Consider the following 22,050-nt stretch of genomic DNA (forward strand, 5'->3'; position numbering starts at 1 on the left):
AGATGTTAAGTCCCATAGTGCTCAGAGCCATTTAAACCATCTGATATTGTTTTATTTTGATTATAGTTTCAAACACACATGAGTCATTTTCAGATCTAAAATATAAAACTCCACATAAAAATACAGGAACGTACAACAGCTTTTAGAACTCAACATCACAGATCCAAAATATAAAAGTGCACATACAATCATAGCAATGTTAAAAAGTATATAAAAAGTATTTACAGGTTACCTACCATAAAACCAGTCTTGATTACTGTAACTGCCATAACAGGTCACCACATCATTACTTTTTCTTTTTTTTAAATTCACAACATCCATACAGAACGCATAGGTAAAATAACTTTACATCTTTCATAGACAATCGAGTAGACTTTAACGATGAGTCATGGCAATTACACTTACCGAGAATGGTTTATGGTATGTATCCTGTAATTTCCTTTTTATATACTTTTGACTTTGCTATAATTTTATATGCAGTTTTATATTTTGAATCTGTAACGTTTCTGTTTCCTTACTTGCTATTTTATAACGTAGATGGCTAATGTGTAACTAACACTAGTTACCACAATAAAAAAAAATTATTTGTCATCTTAACTTTGAGGATTTTCAATCCTTAATATAAAAAAGACGACTTTTTAACCACCTTACGCGGAATAAAGAGCAAAATAACACAGAATTCCTTTAGAGCGCCCATCTGACGAATGGAAATGTTACTGCTTCCGAAAACAGCACGGGTCCTGCACGTGTGCTACTTAGATAGCCGATTACAAGTGGCCACATTAACGAGAGGCAACAACTTTCTACACAAAAAACAACGTAAAAAGCAGCGACTTCGTAAGGCTGGCCCACAGTGACAATCTCAGCGGAATACCACCGAAAGTAGCAAAGAGACGCAGTGATAATACATACACAGAACACCTACTAAGTATAAGAAGCGGCTCTTGGCCGAATTAGTGACATGAAATGTATTCAACTGGCTTATGGCATAATACATTGTGTTTTTTGAGCGTGAAAGACAGCTTTACATCTAAATATGAATCTGAACTCCGCAAGACATCTTTTTGTGTGTGGCAAAGAGTACTGTGCCTGCCACTGTAACCCCGCCCCCCTCTCCCCCCTCCCCGCCATTCCCGTTCCAATCGCGAATGGTTCGTGGGAAGGACGATTGCTGGTAACGCTTTGTGTGGGCTCCTCAAATCTCTATAATTTTACGTTCCAGATCTTTTCGCGAGAAATACCTAGGCGGAACGAATATATTGGGTGACTCTTCTTGGCAAGTACTCTCGGAATTTTAACGCTTAAACACACCATGATGCACAACACCTCTTTTGTAACGTCTACCAGTGGAGTTGGCTCAGAATCTCCATGACGCTTCTGCGCGTACTAAATGAATCTGTAACGACACACGCTGATCTCCTACAGCTTCATCTATAGACATACTCTGCGGGCCACAGCACGGTCCTTGGCGGAGGGTACCCTGTACCACTCCTTTTCATTTGCTTTCATATTCCACTCGCAGACAGAGCGAGGGAAAAGCGATTGTTTGGATGCCTCCGTATAAGCCCTAATTTCTCGTATCTTATCTTCGTGGTTCAAAAAAATGGTTCAAATGGCTCTGAGCACTATGGGACTTAACTTCTAAGGTCATCAGTCCCCTAGAACTTAGAACTACTTAAACCGAACCAACCTAAGGACATCACACACATCCATGCCCGAGGCAGGATTCGAACCTGCGACCGTAGCGGTCATGCGGTTCCAGACTGTAGCGCTTTTAACCGCTTGGCCACACCGGCCGGCTATCTTCGTGGTCCCGAAGCATATGCGTAACACTTGCATGCTGATTGACCCAACCAGTAACAAATCTAGCAGCTTCGATGTCTTCTTTCAATCCGACCTCGTGCAGTTCTTAAACACTTCAGCAGTACTCAAGAATAGGCCGTAATAGTGTCCTATATACGGTCTCCTTTACAGATGAACCACACTTTTCTAAAGTTCTCTCAATAAACCAATGTGGACCATTCGCCTTCCCTACCACAATCCTCACATGCGGGTTCCATTTCATATCGCTTTGCAGCTTTTCTCCCAGATATTTCAACGACGTGGCTGTGTGAAGCTGGACACTACCAACGCTGTATCCGAACATTACGGGTTTGTTTTTCCTACTCATCCGTATTAACTTAGATATTTCTATATTAACATCTAGCTGCCATTCATCACACAAACAATAAATTTTGTCTAGGTCATCTTGTATCAACTCACAGTCACTTATCTTCGACACCTACCTGTACACCACAGCTTCGTCAGCAGATTGCTGCCCGCCCTGTCTGCCAGATCATTTATGTACCATGGTTGGAACTTCATTAGTGTCAGCCGGCCGCGGTGGTCTCGCGGTTCTAGGCGCTCAGTCCGGAACCGCGTGACTGCTACGGTCGCAGGTTCGAATCCTGCCTCGGGCATGGATGTGTGTGATGTCCTTAGGTTGGTTAGCTTTAAGTAGTTCTAAGTTCTAGGGGACTGATGACCACAGATGTTAAGTCCCATAGTGCTCAGAGCCATTTGAACCCTTTTTTTTTTTCAATAGTGTCAACTATTTATTTACAGCTCTTACGAAATAGATACGTGTTTCAAAGTTTTACTGACCTTCAGCGTAGTCACCAGCATCGTGTATTACCCGTTGCCAGCGATGTGGAAGTCGTAGGATAGTCTTAGCAGTGCCAGTTGCGTTGACAGTTCGAGCGGCGCGGTCTATTGCCCGACGAATTTGTAGGAGTTCTGAAGCGTAAGCCGTGAAGTGTTCCCTTCAGTTTAGAAATCGAGTTACGTGGGCTTAAGTCAGGCGAGTGCAGTAGGTGGTATAGCACTTAGCAGCCCCATCAGTCAAACAAATCAGTAAAAGCTTGCACTGTATGTGCTTGTGCATTGTCCTGTAAAATGATGGTCAGGTCCTGCAGAAAGTGTCGTCACTTTTGTCTCTATGCTGCTCATTTTTGTAACACAACCTATGACCAGCTTTGAGACAGAAGTGATGTCACTTTCTGCTGGACCTCACCATAATTTTGCAGAACAGTGCTCAAGCAAGGACAGTGCAATCTGTTACTGATTTAGTTTGACTGATTTGGCTGTTAAGTGCTATACCACCTACTGCAATCGCCTGACTTTAGCCCTCGTGAGTTCAACTCGAATTCTAAACTGAAGTAAACACTTCACGGCATTCGCTTCAGAACTGCTACAAATTCGTCGAGCAGTAGACTGCGCCGCTCAAACTGTCAACACAACTGGCACGGCTAAGAGTATCCTATGACTTCCACATCGCTGGCAACGGGTTATACACAATGCTGGTGACTACTTTGAAGGTCAGTAAAACTTTCAAATACGTATCTATTTTATACGAGCTGTAAATAAATAGTTGCCACTATATAAGTTCCAACCCTCGTATACAGAAATTAGCAACGATCCTATCGCACCTCCATCGGGCATTCCTGATGTTACCCCTGTCTACAACGAACACTCACCATCGAGGACAACATACTGGGCTCTATTAGTTAAGAAGTTTGTGAGCCAGTCACATATCTCGGAGCCTATTCTGTATGCAGATACCTTCGTTAACTGTATGCAGTTGAGTACTGTATCCAATGCTTTTCGTAAATCTAGAAATGTTCTTTGGATCTTCTCTATTTCCTCTATCGACTCTATGTGGTAAGGGCTGCAGTGAGCAGTAATATTCAACTTTTGCTCGAACGAGTGTTTTGTAAGCTACTTCCTTTAAAGGTCGACTACACTGCCTCAAGGTTCTTCCAGTGAATGTTAATACGGCATCTGCCATTCCCTCAATTAATTTTACGTGGTCATCCCTCATTAAATCGCTCCAGGCGCATGCTCCCTGATATTTAATGGATGTGACTGCTTCCAAAGATTGTTCGGCAAATTATGTAATCATACAATACAGGGTCTTTCCGTCTTTTTATTCGCAGTGCGTTACTTTTGTTTATGTTGAGGTTCAAGCGGCAGTCCCTGCACGAAGCATTGATCCTCTGTATGTCTTCTTGCATTTCGCTACACTTTCATATCACTCCGATTTCTCTGTATACAACTTCATCATCCGTGAAAAGTTTTATGCAACGGCTAGCGTTATGCACTAAGTCATATTTCGAAATTTTTGCATCAAACTTTTAGAAGTGATAGATCACGTCATGGTGAACAACTTTTGTTGAGAGAAAATGTGGCTACCATTCCCCAGCGACACTAGGCGTATTTTATTACTGGTTATGCCCTTGACAGCCATCAGAGTGTTGGCATTCTGCAGAGGCCGTATGCAATACGCGTTGCCTGTACTCCAGTCACTCTCCACATGAAAGTGGGTAGGCCAAGCAAAACAACAGTTCCTGAATCGCTTCTGAAATATCTTTGTCTGCTTAGTGACACCTGAGTAGTGGGGTTAGGTTGTTCCTGGCGCAGCTTGCATTGTTGCAAGATTTGTGCAAGATGGCAGTCCAAGATGACAGCTGTCGATGTGGCAACTTCACATTGACGTCACTACTGGAAAATCAAATTTTAGTGGACAATATGGCAATTGAGGTACCTCCACTAATCTAACTTTACCCCCCTCTCCCCCCACTCTTACGACATCACCGCTCCCCTGGAAACGGTGGAAAATGGCCACTATCTGTCCAGCTGCCAGAGAGGAAGGTTAGGTTAGTGTACTTTATTTTTCGTGAAAAATTGAAGTAAATATCGCTTGTAATTACACATCTACACGAACAGTGCTACACAAAAAGTGCCTAAAATCGCGATATAGCTCAAAATTGACCATGTAACACAACTGGTGTTATCCTTCTGGAATAAAGTTCACTATACCACTCGAAACCCGTAGTAGGTGGACTCAAAATAAATAGTAACTCTATGTAGGAGACTCCTTTCACCTACAAGTCGAAATAAATCACTCTACTTCACTTGTGAATTTGCGGGAAAAAGACTTGATCTAAAATGATAACTGAAAGAACCCCATGGACTGGTATAAATGTAGAAATTATGGAGTGTTAAAAACCGAGAACTAGAGTGATGTTAACAAATCTGACTACACATAACTGTTTTCTGATAACAACGCTGTGCAAAGGGTAACACCATTTCATCTGTATTATTACAGCTGTATGCTGAGGGATATAAAACCAATATGAAAAAGCTTCGTAAATTACCATTTGCTAGTGCAGTGTGGGTTAAAAACTACTGCACAGGACGCTCGCAAACACGTACTCAATGCACAGTGTGGCACGGCGCGAGGTTCGGGGCTGTTGTGGGAGGGCGGGGGTGTGACGCATTTTGTTCGACGCTTGACACTCTATCGGCGACTGCAGCTGACTATCACAATACCTTATGGCCGCCAGTGGAACTATAGCGAGGTATGCAGAGTCCTGTTATGATTTCATAAGAGCGACACGATCCAGTCTGCAGGATGCAAACACAAATATGCACTCACCTTCACATATGTAGATGGACAACAGCAAACAGAAACTGTTGCCAGTCTAGAACAATATGATACTTCCACAACCCCAGCGTGTGTGTGTGTGTGTGTGTGTGTGTGTGTGTGTGTGTGGTGTACTGCCAGCGGTCCTCTCCACTCGTAAATAATGGAATTTGTCGATCATTTTCACAGGTAGTCCTTCATGAGATACAGCTCTAACCGCCCCACTGTCAAAACTTTCAACAGAAGCCTGCCATGTTACGGCTATTTGCAGAGCATTCTGCCATTAATGCTAAAAGCATTTGCAGCAGAGATGGAGAGAGAGAGAGGTAATACCTGACAAAACCAAACAGTTCTTCATAAACAAATTTCCTTTCCAGAGTATCTCACAAACTATTAAGTATGCTGGCTCTAAAGATATTTCTGAACGCTGTAGGAAATGCTTTCTGAAAACTGACAGATGCCAGCCTTGTGACCAACAATAAAATACATGTCTGCTAACCATCTTTTCCTAAATGTGTATCTAGCCCCGTATTAGTAATGACTGAGGAAACTGGAGCAAACACATGCTTTCACGTTGTTAAAGTATCATGAAATCCCTATACATCATTGTGTCATACTTTTCCTGTAAGCATTGTCTCACCCAATAAAAGAAATCTGTTCTTATCTGTTATGTCCTGCAATGAAAAACGCCTGATTACTGCTCCAACTCGCAAATAATATCCGTGGCTGCTGCCATCCTCCGTCACAGCATATAGCCGTCTCCCACTATGCTAGACCACCATGCAGCAGACCTGTCTTATTCCCCTAAGTTAAAGTTCAAAGTATACACTGTACAGTAGGATCACCTACATCCTTATTTCAACAAATACCTTGCAGGGGGAGAGCTCCCTATTCTGTGGCTGCAAAGTTCATAATCACCAGACGGGCCGAGAAGTCCATGGAACGCCCACTAAGAGCAACGTTAGGATAGGAACAACTGCATCTCAAGCATCACTCCAGGGAGGGCCTCTTCCTGTAAGTTCACAATCTGCAGACTGTCCACCAACCATCATAGGACTGCCACAGCTGTGCACTGCCAAAAACAGCAAGCAGGACCAGGCACATTGCTGCCATAACCACGTCCCCAGTGTTGTAACAGGCTCCTTGTCATAGGGAGACAAAAAAAGAACTATGAGTGGTCTCTGCCGCCGGACCCTACCTCGAACCCACCATCGATGTATGCATCTTCAGACACCGTCCCAAAGGTATCGAGGTTGTATTCACATTTGAATTCTATCCCAACCATAACGTGTGATGGATGTGGGTCCAAACTCTATCCCAGATGTAACACAGGGTGAATCCACCTACGAGCTCTATCCCGTTCCTGTGTCAGACCTACTCTGTACCGTGGAGGCCCCCGTGAGAAACCGATACACACACATTTAGAAAAATAGTGCTGTTGTGCTAAATGCTTACAACTGCACTGCATTTGCAAGAAAATTTAGAATATGTCTTCTGAAGTGACGTCATGATAACATGAACAGAAGTATTGGCATCTTGGACTCTTAGAGATGGCTATATATAAAGAGAGCTTTGAAAGCAGGTTGCTCTGTAACGTAATAGATGTCTGAGGGTATTGCTGAGGTATACCGGTCGGTCGAACTATTTGTTTTGTAACCTGTACAGAAAGGAGATTGTTATGCAGTTCAAACTGTGATGTGCAGCGGGTTAGATTAGCTCACCCTAAATGTAGAACATACGATGCAAGCCTGGCATCTTTCGAAGATCGGTCTGTAGCTGTTAAGATGCGTCCTGACAAACTAAATGAAGCTGAATTCTTTCATACCGATGACAGAGAAGAAACCATTGTTTCCATTGTCGTGTAGGATTGAAATATTGGAATAAGTGAATAACCCATGGGTACAATATGCTATGTGGTTTTCCAGGAGCCTGTTTGTGCTTTTTGCTAGGGGTAAGCATTTTGTGGACAACATTTGTCAGAATAGAGACGAAAAAGTTCCGGCAAAGGTTGCAGCTAATATTAAAACTCCACAAAATCTTCTAAAAGCGGTACCAGAAAATTGTGTGACTGTGTGTCGGTGTGACTGTGTCGCAGATTCTTCCCTCCACCACTGCAGATGGGAAGATAACTGTTAATGGCCATATGTTGAAAGAAACTGCGAGGAGCTGGAGCTGAAAATCTAACTCTCAGACTTTTCGTGTCGTAACAATAAATACACCATGGCGGTTTCGGGTATTATTTATCGAAATACGTAAAGATTTGTCCTATCACATTACAAAACGCACATGCGAGTACTACTGATCTAACATACAAAATGAAGTGCTCTTTTCGATGACTGACTTGTGCTGTCGTTGCAGTGGGAACTACCTAAGACACTTCGATGAAGCAGGTCCGCTGCAGGTAAGTACCTGTAGGGGATTGTCACAGAAATACCATTACCCTTCTACGTGGATTACTCTGTTACATTCCAGGTGACTGAAAAACGTGTTTGTACACTTGACACAGTGTTGGGGTGGGAGCAGGACAGCTATAAATAGCAGATGGAATGCGTTTCTTGTTAGACGTGCACATACTGATCTCTGACTGTAATGTAACAATATAGTTGGGTGCAGACTAGAACTAACACGCTGCGTCAAAGCAAAGTCTGGAAACAGTTCTGCGTGTTTTGTTCCCGTGTATCACAGAGTTTGTAAGGAACCGGTTCTGCGTCCTGCTGACGCTGCATCTGTTATGTTGATTTCAGATTTGTAGTCATTCTTCTTATATTATGAGCTCCAGGAACTATGCGAGTTGCCATAACACTAGATAAGGTACCTCTACACGTTTCTAGCAGATTTGTGACGTTTGGCTCCTGTTTTGCCTCCTTCACATACAGACGAACTGAAAGTTGTTTGATAATGTGTGTGCGAAATTGTTGATGTGAAATTATACTTCAACCAACCGGTTGACTATATTCAGCTGTTATAACGCACTGAATTTTCTTAGTTAAATGTCCCTCGGATAAAGACTCAGAGAGTTTCGAATAAGATGGGCAGATCACAACCGAAGATTTGTTTCAGCCTCATGTAAGGTTTAGCCGCTTAAGGTTTAGTTCTGCTGGTGTGCATGACAGCCTTTCTCAGGTCTGTAATGTGAGTACGTCTTACAGAGACAGAAGTCTCGTTCCTCACAAGCGACTATTAATCAAATTGCGTGCATTTGGAGTATCGTCTCAGTTGTGTGACTGGATTCGTGATTTCCTCTCAGAGAGGTCACGGTTCGTAGTGATGGACGGTAAGTCATCGAGTAGAACAGAAGTGATATCTGGCGTTCCGCAAGGTAGTGTCATAGGCCCTCTGTTGTTCCTGATTTACATAAATGATCAAGGTGATAATCTGAGGAGCCCTCTTAGATTGTTTGCAGATGACTCTGTAACTTAGCATCTAGTAAAATCATCAGACGATCAATTCCAATTACAAAATGATCTAGAGAGAATTTCTGTATGGTGCGAAAAGTGGTAATTGGCACTGAACAAAGAAAAGTGCGAGGTTATCCACATGGGTACTAAAAGAAATCTGATAAATTTTGGGTATACGATAAATTGCACAAATCTAAGGGCTGTCAATTCGACTAAATACCTAGGAATTACAATTACGAGCAACTTAAATTGGAAAGACCACATAGATAATATTGTGGGGAAGGGGAAACAAAGACTGCGCTTTGTTGGCAGAACACTTAGAAGATGCGACAAACTCACATTACACTTGTCCGTCCTCTGCTGGAATATTGCTGCGTGGTGTAGGATCCTTACCAGGTAGGACTGACAGAGGACATCGAACAAGTGAAAAGAAGGGCAGCTGGTTTCGTGCTATCGCGCAATAGAGGTGAGAGTGTCACTGATATGATACGCGAGTTGGGGTGGCAGTCACTGAAACAAAGCCGGTTTTCTTTGCGGCGAGATCTATTTACGAAATTTCAATCACCAACTTTCTCTTCCGAATGCGAAAATATTTTGTTGACACCCACCTACGAAGGAAGAAATGATCAACATAATAAAATAAGAGAAATCAGATCTCGAACGGGAAGATTTAGGTGTTCCTTTTTCCCACGTGCCATTCGAGAGTGGAGTGGTAGAGAAGTAGTATGGAAATGATTTGATGAACGCTCTGCCAGTGTGAATTGCAGAGTAACCATGTAGATTTTGATGTAGATGTAGCCGCTTTCACTAACATAGGATCACTTTGCCTTTTGCTATCATACATCGCTGCTCGCTCTGACGTTTCCATGAAACATACACATTTCGATGGATATGTGTACCTCCGATGTCGTCTCCGACCACAAAGTCACGGCACTTATCTCTGTTCATCCGGCAGGCAGCAAGGCGAGGGTTTCACCAATAAAAAATATTGTTCTGTCACGTCTATAGGTGTTTGCAGCACCTCAGTATGAGACATCCACGCTTCTTCTGCTAAACTACAAACGGTGGCCTCAGAAAAGCTGGTATATTGACTGTGATCGTATCTCACTACAAGCAAAAAAACTGGAAAATTTTATTTCAGCTCAAATTCCCTGATGATTTTCTACGCAAAACTGAAAAATCAAATTTCATTCCCTATTGAAGTTAGTCTGCCAAACGAGGACACAAATGAGGGTTTGTGAACTATATCGTTTCTCTGTCATATCTGGTATTCTTCCACAGTGCTGAGTAGTTTCTCCAAGTCCGCATGCTTGATCGTTTCACATTACATTGGGAGCTGGAATGAATATTCTGGCATGCATTCATCTCCCCAAGTAAGTTATCTTGGATTCCGACGTTACTGAAGGCGTCATGGATTCTACACATAGAGCCATGGAGGTTAGTACCATCACGATGACGTCATGGAAATAACATTACCCTGCTCGTGGCGTACTGTTTTGAAATGTCAGGTGTGGCTAACATGTTCTTGATGGGTAGTACTCCTGGACGCTACATGTGTGTATTGGATAGAAATCTGTTGGAAACCTTACACGTTTAGTGTACAACGTAAAACACCTAAAATTTGAGTGAGGAACCACTTACACAGTGTCAGCCCTGACTCTGGATTACGTTCTGTTTATAGGATGGATGCTTGGAGTTAAACATTTCGACTACATCGATAGCAAATTCTCAACAGACCAAGGCAAGTATACAGCGAGAAGCGGAATTAATTAAAAAGTTGTTCTGCTGTCCATGAAAAGAGTATGTGGATCGCTATGGTACAGCAGGATGAGAATTCTACAGTTAGTTGAAAACCTATTGCAATCTTAATTAGCCACGGGACACGCTGTTTGATTCTACTACTACAGCTACTGCTACCACAAATGCTAGTATGGCACCATGTCCACTGAGGCAAAGGGGCCCACAAGTCTGTATGAACTACTATGACACATTTTCCTGTATCAGCATCTTTGCAGACCATCAGAAACTAGATGTTAAAGGCTTTGATGCTGCTTCTGCTAAGCCTCGAACCTTACAAATAGGACTGAAATGCATACTCGGCGCGCCCGCATACAACACATTGTGGAGCATACCTTATGTCACTGCTAGTAAATCCGTTTTGATATTCCTCATGCATATGGATTAGTGGGTGGATGAATATATGTCTGGCCGGCCGGTGTGGTCGAGCGGTTCTAGGCGCTTCAGTCTGGAACCGCGCGACCGCTACGGTCGCAGGTTCGAATCCTGCCTTGGGCATGGATGTGTGTGATGTCCTTAGGTTAGTTAGGTTTAAGTAGTTCTAAGTTCTAGGGGACTGATGACCTCAGATGTTAAATCCCATAGTGCTCAGAGCCATTTGAGCCAATATATGTCTGTCAAGTAACTTCAGGCGCTCAGCTGGGATGAGCCCCTGTCACTTGTACTCTGATATATGGATCGCTATGGAGAATCTCAATCCGTGGTGGGCATATTTTAAAACTACTCTTAGATTATGTTGTAAAATACTTGTTGGAACACAAAGCGTTCCTGGCTTATGGTTGGTGTTAGACGCTTAGTGTGCTGTGGTCTGGCCACAGTTTTTCCTGTTGAAATGTCATGGATAGGAAGGGAACAGACTACTACTCTCGTAAGACGTCGCTGTTTGATCAAATGCGTTTACCATCGTTGACGATCGTTTATAGGAACGATGTGAACGTACCGTAATTTCCGAACAGTGATCAGATGTGAATTTCGTAAATAATTGACCTTATACACCTCTTGAATGCATACAAGCAAAGGTCTATATTGTCAGTGCTAGTCGGCTTGGTACAATATCCGTTTCAAAAGCATCTGGATAGGGTGGTTCACCCATCTGTATATCCACTCAAGGCGCTCGCAATCGCGAAGCGAAATTGGATTTCGTGCAGTTCTTAGGTGGGAAATAATGCATGCAAACTATTTTGCAAGCATCTGCAGTAGGAGACTGCTAAGAATCAATCTGTATTGATAACTCTATGACCGCGTCGTCGCCCACAGGAGAATTTGGCGCTCCACAACGTTTGTGTGACGGAGCTTGTCAGTGGGCGGATGACCATGGTGGCGTTTCACGCACAGCGCTGCCTGACTCAGCAATCGACTGATGAGAGGTACAGAAGTGGTCGCAGTAACGTTTGTTTAAATAGAGGCGTAACTGTTCCTATCCTATTTTAATGTTTGCTCCAGTGTCGTAAGAAATGGTATGTGACAGATACAAATCCTACGAGAGGTAAAAAACTAATCTAACACTTTGTATCCCAACTGTATAGAAAGGATGACCTATGTGCCAGTTTCATGAAGTTTCCCGTCATTTTAACTCGCGTCATGTGGTATGGCGCTATCATTACTGATCCTCCTATGGGATGTCAGAACAGTTAATTGCCTTCATTTTCTGCAGCCTTCTGGCGATCGGAAACTGTACTACCACGCAAACGTGTCACTGCAGTCCTGTCGATACTCAAGTCATTCGTTTTCGCCGGCACAGACATCTCCACTGCATGCCCCCTTTCTATCAGGGTGGGTGCATTCATACTTCAGTTTAAGCAGAGACAGCTAGTGTTGGACGAATATATTCCCATTTCTGAAGAACTGTCATCGAAGTGATACACACAACTACAGGTTGTTAGCGCTAGTAGGTGTCCAGTTTTGGAACACACACTGTGTCCTTTCTGTGGGTCAGAATATAGATTACATGCGGAAATTCTCTGATTTACGTGGAAAATTAGTTATTCGTTGATTTCAAAGTGTTAAATATAGTCCCGACACGAAGAGAAACGTGTAAGATTACATCTGCTTTACGTGGAAATTTCATGTTATTTGTTGATTTTACTGCGAGAAGTCAATTACTTTCTCTATGTATGTCACCTGATGTCATTTAGAAATTCCATGGAGGGGTCTGATGTTAAGTATAAATCATAAAACGCAGGTGGATTCCAGGTTTTGCTTGATAACTTCGAAATGTTTCAAAGCTGTCAGCAAGTTGTCTTCTTGTGTAACACAGAATCGACGCTGTATTGTTTACCGATATGCTGTTCAATAGCCGTTCCCACTTTTAAAGAACTGACTTCTGTAGAAACGATATCGTTTTGCTCTCGTATTGAGACGTTAGACTTAGAAATCCAGTGGAAATATCTGATGTATACTGCGCATGTCTTTATGCAGCACATGTGGAGTATGTCATACACTGCTGTTGCCGTTACAGCTGAGAGGGCCACGTTCCAGGTAGAACCAAGTCACGGAGCATGATTCACATAACAGTATTGTGTGTTTACAGCACCGCAAGGCTTTTTCCATACTGAAAGAGTGAGCAGGAGGGCAGCCATCTTGAGCGTGCTGTTTGTGGTGGGGCGCACAGCTTCTATCAGGCGAAGGTGATCACAACCATTCTCATAGAGGTGAAAGTGACCACGGCCGTGATGGTGCAAAGCGCACCAGCGCTGAGACTCGCGGCACCCAACTGGCATGGTGTCTCGCCCCGGATCTGGCAGCGGTGGCTGACGCTGTGGGGAAGCGCTGGCCAGTTAACACAGGCAGGGCACTAGGATGGGGCATGTCCAGAACATTCTTACCCTCCCGGTATTTGAAAGTGTGGTTTGGGCTTGTAATTTTTCCTCCTATCTACGTGATTATGTAGCTCTCAATTCGTTCGAGCAATCAGTCATTCATAATATAAACACAGTCATATTTCATTCACTGAAAATGATTCAGAAATTTTACTTGTTAGAATGAAATCAGGCGATGATTCTTCTTCTCTGGAGGCTCGTGATTTGCGGCAGTCTGCTAATCTGTACAAATAAAATGCCTCGTAATTTTTGGGAGCGTTGTATAATCAGTCGGGAAACCTCAGATCAAGCGGATATTTGGCTTTGATGAAGTTTAACCTTCCGAAGAAGTAATCGAGCTCTTGGATTATTAAATGTAGGTTCGTATCCAGTCTTTTGGAAGTTCCCTTCTGATTAACAACTACGCAATATATCGATGAATATCATTAATTCTCAAATGTCAAATACACATCTTTTGTATGAAGGAGCACTATATATATATTTCCTTTTTAATCGTACAATTTCGTATCAGTTATCTTCTGTCATAAATCTCAATAATCAGATTACAGTTCTTCAAACAAAGCTCAGGCTAATCGGCACGAAGACAATCTCGGAAGCTTTTTTTCTAACAACCACCAGAGAGAGTACTACAAAGAATAATTATGCGCTCATGGCATAGCTATTGTATGAAACTACTTTGCGCATGGATTCTGCGAGTATGAAGATAGAAAATTAGTAAACGTCATTCAAGGGTGGAACTGTATCAGAATAATTCATCGAATATAAAGAGATATTACAATTGCCCCTCGCAGCGAGCAAAGTTAATGATAATAACCTTTGCGAGATAACAGGAAAAATTTGTTGGGTTGTTTATTCAAAAGAGGAATATTTTGAATTAATAAAATTTTACTATAGAGAGTATGGGTATCATGTTAAGACAGTAAGTTACGAGAATACCTAAGCTGTAGCTTTTACATGTACCGGGGTACACCCGCATCCCGAGTACATAACCAGGGAATATGTAGATTGATATAATTACGTAAAAGGTCTACCCATTTGGGAACTGGCCTTCACAGGGAAACCCTGGAAAACCCGGAAGAATAGACCCCAGCTCAGGTATTAAAGAAGATAGGAAAGCCTAAATCCAGTAATTTTAAAATATATAGAAGCTCCATAGATTTGATCGAAGGAAAAGTGCCTCATAGCCAAACAAATTTTACAATATTGGTCAAAAAAATTTTCAAAATTCTTCTTTCGACTATGTAGCCGGTGATCTCGTTGTGAAGTCGATGGAACAGGAACACTGGGTACGGACACCGGGTAGGCGACGTACAGCGTTTGGTGGAGGCGGCACGGAGGACAGGCGATGGCTTATGGTACAGGATAGAAGCTGGTAATGTGCTGTAGAAGCAGCAAGATGATCTCAGGAACAGATGGTCAGGGACGTGAACATGGAACAGGTTTAAAGTGGAATAAGGAAAGGTTCCGACTGAATAAATCCCTGGAAGAGAGTGGATTAAGGCAACGAAGTCAATATTTCATCGTTGAACTCAAAATCGGAGTGGATTCTTATATTCTTCCATCTGTACTAGACTGGAACATCTATCACTCCTGACAATCGCGAATTTTTTTGTAGTCCTCAATACCAAAGTTGTTTTGCATTACAACTGCTGACTCTCCACAACATTTCCAAATAGATTGTGGGCATTTAAATTTTGTTCTAGCTCATATCGAATGTATTCCTCTCAAAAAGAATTTTTTTTCTTCGTTTTGTTATAGTGCAGGTGGAAGTAGAGCATTGAATCTATCCGAGGTTTGCTTTCAATTACGAAATTATGGATAAAATTTAAGTTTACACCTGATGAAAAATTTTAAACATAGGCATATGACACTGACTCCACAATGGGAATATGTTCTAGAAAAAATTCTCTGAAAAATTTTCATTATTCTTGTAATCAATTGATTTATAGATCCACCTGCAAATAAATATCATTAATGATGACGTATGTTCATTTAACAAATCATCCACTCGCAGAATCTTCTTCATTCTCTCATGAACATTTATGGAAATATATTTCAACAATTATGTCCATAATATGAAACACACAAACTGCTATTCTTAAAATGTTAATTAAAATTCTTAAATTAATTCTCCTGGTAGAGAAGGCATAATGAAAAATCTAAAAATTATAATAATTTTCTCTCGCACAACCAGAGAGTTTCTTCAATTGTTTGCAGCAGTGACATTATCGACTGTTGCTTCATTTCACAGTTCACTTGTTTTCTTGCGCGAACAGCGCACATCATACACACTGCGTATTTACCTACATATCCCGCACTGTTCAAGTTTCACACGCAATTCTCACATAAGTTCCGTGTCTTGAGGAAATGTAGATGCACTTTCATTGTATATCACTATGGCTTCTGCTCATAGTCCACACTTAAAAACACTAGTAATTAACAATTTCTTCTATCTATCTTATAATTTTGTGCTAAACTATCACAGAAGTAATCTCACTGTCTCTTAACCTATCACAGGAGTAATCTCACTGTCTCTTAACCTATCACAGGAGCAATCTCACTGTCTTTATCCTCTAGACAATATAAACATCTTGATATTTATATACACATTCGACTCATAGTCAAATTCCACTCTAAATTCTTATCCATATTTGGTATCACAGATCTACGATCCTTCAAAAAATTTCTTAATATCATTATCCGGGAATAATCCCTTTATTCTTTTCGATTCGGGATATGCCAACAATTATGATCCAGGATTTGGTATATTTACAATAACATATGGTTATTCCAGATTCCATTTCTTTATGTTCTTCATCAGTTTCGAGGAGTGGATGTGTCGCCTCAATAAAACCTTTTCTCCAAGATGAAGCGTCTGAATCCGGTGAATCCGTTTATCATATGTCAATTTTCGTTGTATTTTCTTTCTAGTTAAATTGACAAGTGCGAGTCGAATCTATTCCTCCCATTTTAAATTCTGGTCTTCATACTTTTCTTACATTGCCTCCAGGTTTTGGAACGACTTAGAGCGGAGAACAATATGGACTAGTTGATGGCTCAATCAAGTTCCATTCTAACATTCTATTTATCTCCATTTGAACAAATTGTTTTAAACGCCAGGGGATCGGATAGTGCGTGTAACAGTAAGTCTGATGTGGCTTCACTTGTAGGTGACAAATATACCCTTTAATAATTCCTGGTTTCTCATCAAAAATCTCTTCATATGCCTCTAACAAATAGTGAAGCTGCTGCCTTTGTTCTCCGATAAGCTGATTTGATTCACTAGCTTTTATCATTGTTGTTTGGTTAAAGTCCTCCTGTTGTATCAAATCCTTTGAAAGCTCCTTCCAACGACCGTTTGTAGTGTCAATTAATTGAATTATGACACCGCGACAATATTTCTCATGGACAGTTTCCTTTCTATTTAAAGCCAGTGCTATCTCTTCTCCATTTAATCTAAATTTAGCTATTCCTTCCAAAAAATCAGTCTGACAATCGTACTCCTGCATACTCCCAATACCAAGAATACAGTCCACTAATAACTTCTCCACTACAAGGAACGTGCATTTTATCGCTACATTTCCGATTTTAATCTCTAATTGTGTTTGTATTTTGTCATTGGGAGAGCGTGCTCCAACAGCTCCGATGATTTGCAGTTCTGTACCGGCAAAATTGGTACCTTCTTCTTCCTAATAATTCTCCGAAAAAGAGCGCCTGAGATGACATTGGCGGAAGCGGCGGTGTCTAATATCACATTCGTTGGAACTTCCTCTATTTCAACAAATACTTCCGATACCGGAACACTCGATCTGTCATTATGACACGTTATTAAATCCTTTGTTAACTCTTCAGTCAACAGCTCACCATCATTATATCTTAACAATTGTAATTTTACTGTTTCGCCCCTAACGCATTCCCTGACCGCTCCTCCGGGGCCCGATGCGGTCATGTTTAGTTTGACTGATTGGTCCGATTGGTATTTGTCTCTTGAGCTACTTCAGTGATTATTGGTTGTTGTGGTGAATTCGGTCTATATTGTCTTGCTTGATTCGTGTAATTATTGTTGTTGTTCTGCTGGTGTTGGTAGAACTTTCCTGTGTTGCCATACATCGGATTATATCGATTAAAATTCCTATTGTTCCTAAAATAGCCCCTCGCTGCACCATTACTAAAGTTTCCATTATGGTAATAATTATTGTTTGCATTTTGTCCATTTCTAAGTCTCCTCGAAGAGTGTAGTTGGTTATGATTATTGTTACTGCTACCATTACTGCCAATCCCATTCGAGTTCCAGCTCGGATTCGCTTCTATTACTCTTCTTTGATATGACATTTCTCTTGCCCTTTTATTGTTCTCCTCAATTATATCAATATGATCAAGCGTAGTCACAAATGAGTCTATATCCTTATCATTTATATATAACAGCTGATTCCTTATACTGGTGGGTAGTCTGGACTTGAGTATCCTAAGTATATCCGGCAAAGGAATCGGTACATCCCAATACAAAGATTTATTAATGTATTTCTCAAAATATCTCTTTAGAGATCCTCTAGAAAATGAGAAAGGCTCAGGATATAATACTTCCTGCCTAAGTCTTTCTTGTATTCCAGCAGACCAATATTTTGCTAGAAAAGCCTGCTCAAATTCTTTGTATCATTTACAAGATGATGTTTGTTCGGATGCCCACAATGCTCCTGATCCTTGTATATATCCAGATACAAAACTAATCTTTTGCCATTCTGTCCAAGATCGTGGAAATAGACCTCTGAAACTTGGAATAAAGACTGCAGGATGAACATTCTTTTTGTCAGGGTTAAAGATTTGAAATTGTCTCTGTTTAATCATCTTTTCCTCAACGGTACTAAGATTCCAAAAATCATCCTGTTCGTACTTTTCCCTGTGGCTTTCCGTTATATCGAATCTAACTTGTAACGGACCAGTTCTGCCTACATCGGATCTTGACGTGGACGGAATATCACGCGCAGATTGAGAGTTTTGTGTCCTACTTCTCGCTGTGATTTAGTGATCTTTCGACATTTCCTTTCCAACGCGAGAATTCTTTGCCAAGTTGTTCACGAACTTCCTTTAACCCTTTGTTGAAAAAATTCTCCTCGGAACTCTCTGAAATTGACTGTAAAGCTACTTTCACAGTTTCTTCTATGGTTTCCGAAGGAAAATTTTGCCGCTCTAATGTCATTTCTGAAAACTTTCCCGCAAGTACATTCATTCTATGTTCCACTGTCTCCTGTTTTTCCTTCACTTCGTCAAATTGCTTCTTTAGATTATCTTGGGATTCTATACTTTCTGGTATCATAGCTACGGAACACTGTATGTCCTCTTGAGCTTGTATTACTTGAGGAAACAGTTCTACTTGTTTTTGTATCGCGTCAATTTTGACGGATACATATTCGGTTAGTTCCGCTATTAATTTACTATTGTTTTCTTGGCATTGTTGGCGGACCTGCTCAATTTGAGCAATAAGATTCTGTTCGGTCCTTTCTGCCTGTTCTTTTATTTCCAGTGTCTGGGTATTTAATCTCTGATCTAATACGGTAAAGGTTACTCTTAATTGGTTTTGTAATTCTGTTTGATTTTCGGCTAATTGATATTGGAGTTCATTTTGTATAACGGATAAGTCTCGTTTTACCTCCGCTTGGCCTTCGGCTAATAGAGACAACTGTTGCATAATAACAACTAATGTGTCAACAACACTCTGATCAGCTGTTGCATGAATGTTTTTGAACCAGCGGGATTCTTTATATTGCTACCGCTAGCCACAACAGTCTCAGAATTGTATCCGTGGCCACTGCTTCTGCGCAAACAGCTGAAGGCTGTTGCACGTCTCGTTGCTGATTCAATGACATTTTAAATGCCGCTCTAGTCAATACCATTAAATAACTGTCAATATCAGGTTCTAATCACTAAATACAGTTTCAAATTTACTGTCGTAGGCACACTTAACTTTCAAATTACTTCACAGATGGTATAAAGTTCAATGTCTAGATACGAAAATCAAAATCACACAATATACAGTTCTACAATCTAACTGTTGTTTGTTTGTTGTTGTTGTGGTCTTCAGTCCTGAGACTGGTTTGATGCAGCTCTCCATGCTACTCTATCCTGTGCAAGCTTCTTCATCTCCCAGTATCTACTGCAACCTACATCCTTCTGAATCTGCTTGGTGTATTCATCTCTTGGTCTCCCTCTACGATTTTTACCCTCCACACTGCCCTCCAATGCTAAATTTGTGATCCCTTGATGCCTCAAAACATGTCCTACCAACCGATCCCTTCTTCTAGTCAAGTTGTGCCACAAACTTCTCTTCTCCCCAATCCTATTCAATACCTCCTCATTAGTTACGTGATCTACCCACCTTATCTTCAGCATTCTTCTGTAGCACCACATTTCGAAAGCTTCTATTCTCTTCTTGTCCAAACTAGTTATCGTCCATGTTTCACTTCCATACATGGCTACACTCCATACAAATACTTTCAGAAACGACTTCCTGACACTTAAATCTATACTCGATGTTAACAAATTCCTCTTCTTGAGAAACGCTTTCCTTGCCATTGCCAGTCTACATTTTATATCCTCTCTACTTCGACCATCATCGGTTATTTTACTCCCTAAATAGCAAAACTCCTTTACTACTTTAAGTGTCTCATTTCCTAATCTAATTCCCTCAGCATCACCCGACTTAATTTGACTACATTCCATTATCCTCGTTTTGCTTTTGTTGATGTTCATCTTATATCCTCCTTTCAAGACACTGTCCATTCCGTTCAACTGCTCTTCCAAGCCCTTTGCTGTCTCTGACAGAATTACAATGTCATCGGCGAACCGCAAAGTTTTTACTTCTTCTCCATGAATTTTAATACCTACTCCGAATTTTTCTTTTGTTTCCTTTACTGCTTGCTCAATATACAGATTGAATAACATCGGGGAGAGGCTACAACCCTGTCTTACTCCTTTCCCAACCACTGCTTCCCTTTCATGCCCCTCGACTCTTATAACTGCCATCTGGTTTCTGTACAAACTGTAAATAGCATTTCGCTCCCTGTATTTTACCCCTGCCACCTTCAGAATTTGAAAGAGAGTATTCCAGTTAACATTGTCAAATGCTTTCTCTAAGTCTACAAATGCTAGAAACGTAGGTTTGCCTTTTCTTAATCTTTCTTCCAAGATAAGTCGTAAGGTCAGTATTGCCTCACGTGTTCCAACATTTCTACGGAATCCAAACTGATCTTCCCCGAGGTCGGCTTCTACCAGTTTTTCCATTCGTCTGTAAAGAATTCGCGTTAGTATTTTGCAGCTGTGACTTATTAAACTGATAGTTCGGTAATTTTCACATCTGTCAACGCCTGCTTTCTTTGGGATTGGAATTATTATATTCTTCTTGAAGTCTGAGGGTATTTCGCCTGTCTCATACATCGTGCTCACCAGATGGTAGAGTTTTGTCATGACTGGCTCTCCCGAGGCCATCAGTAGTTCAAATGGAATGTTGTCTACTCCCGGGGCCTTGTTTCGACTCAGGTCTTTCAGTGCTCTGTCAAACTCTTCACGCAGTATCTTATCTCCCATTTCGTCTTCATCTACATCTTCTTCCATTTCCATAATATTGTCCTCAAGTACATCGCCCTTGTATAAACCCTCTATATACTCCTTCCACCTTTCTGCCTTCCCTTCTTTGCTTAGAACTGGGTTGCCATCTGAGCTCTTGATATTCATACAAGTGGTTCTCTTCTCTCCAAAGGTCTCTTTAATTTTCCTGTAGGCAGTATCTATCTTACCCCTAGTGAGACAAGCCTCTACATCCTTACATTTGTCCTCTAGCCATCCCTGCTTAGCCATTTTGCACTTCCTGTCGATATCATTTTTGAGACGTCTGTATTCCTTTTTGCCTGCTTCATTTACTGCATTTTTGTATTTTCTCCTTTCATCAATTAAATTCAATATTTCTTCTGTTACCCAAGGATTTCTATTAGCCCTCGTCTTTTTACCTACTTGATCCTCTGCTGCCTTCACTACTTCATCTCTCAGAGCTACCCATTCTTCTTCTACTGTATTTCTTTCCCCCATTCCTGTCAATTGTTCCCTTATGCTCTCCCTGAAACTCTCTACAACCTGTGGTTCTTTCAGTTTATCCAGGTCCCATCTCCTTAAATTCCCACCTTTTTGCAGTTTCTTCAGTTTCAATCTGCAGTTCATAACCAATAGATTGTGGTCAGAATCCACATCTGCCCCAGGAAATGTCTTACAATTTAAAACCTGGTTCCTAAATCTCTGTCTTACCATTATATAATCTATCTGATACCTACTAGTATCTCCAGGATTCTTCCACGTATACAACCTTCTTTTATGATTCTTGAACCAAGTGTTGGCTATGATTAAGTTATGCTCTGTGCAAAATTCTACAAGGCGGCTTCCTCTTTCATTCCTTCCCCCCAATCCATATTCACCTACTATGTTTCCTTCTCTCCCTTTTCCTACTGACGAATTCCAGTCACCCATGACTATTAAATTTTCGTCTCCTTTCACTACCTGAATAATTTCTTTTATCTCGTCATACATT

This window comes from Schistocerca cancellata, chromosome 9 (genome assembly GCF_023864275.1).
Source record: "Schistocerca cancellata isolate TAMUIC-IGC-003103 chromosome 9, iqSchCanc2.1, whole genome shotgun sequence".
In the NCBI taxonomy this organism is placed as follows: Eukaryota; Metazoa; Arthropoda; class Insecta; order Orthoptera; family Acrididae; genus Schistocerca; species Schistocerca cancellata.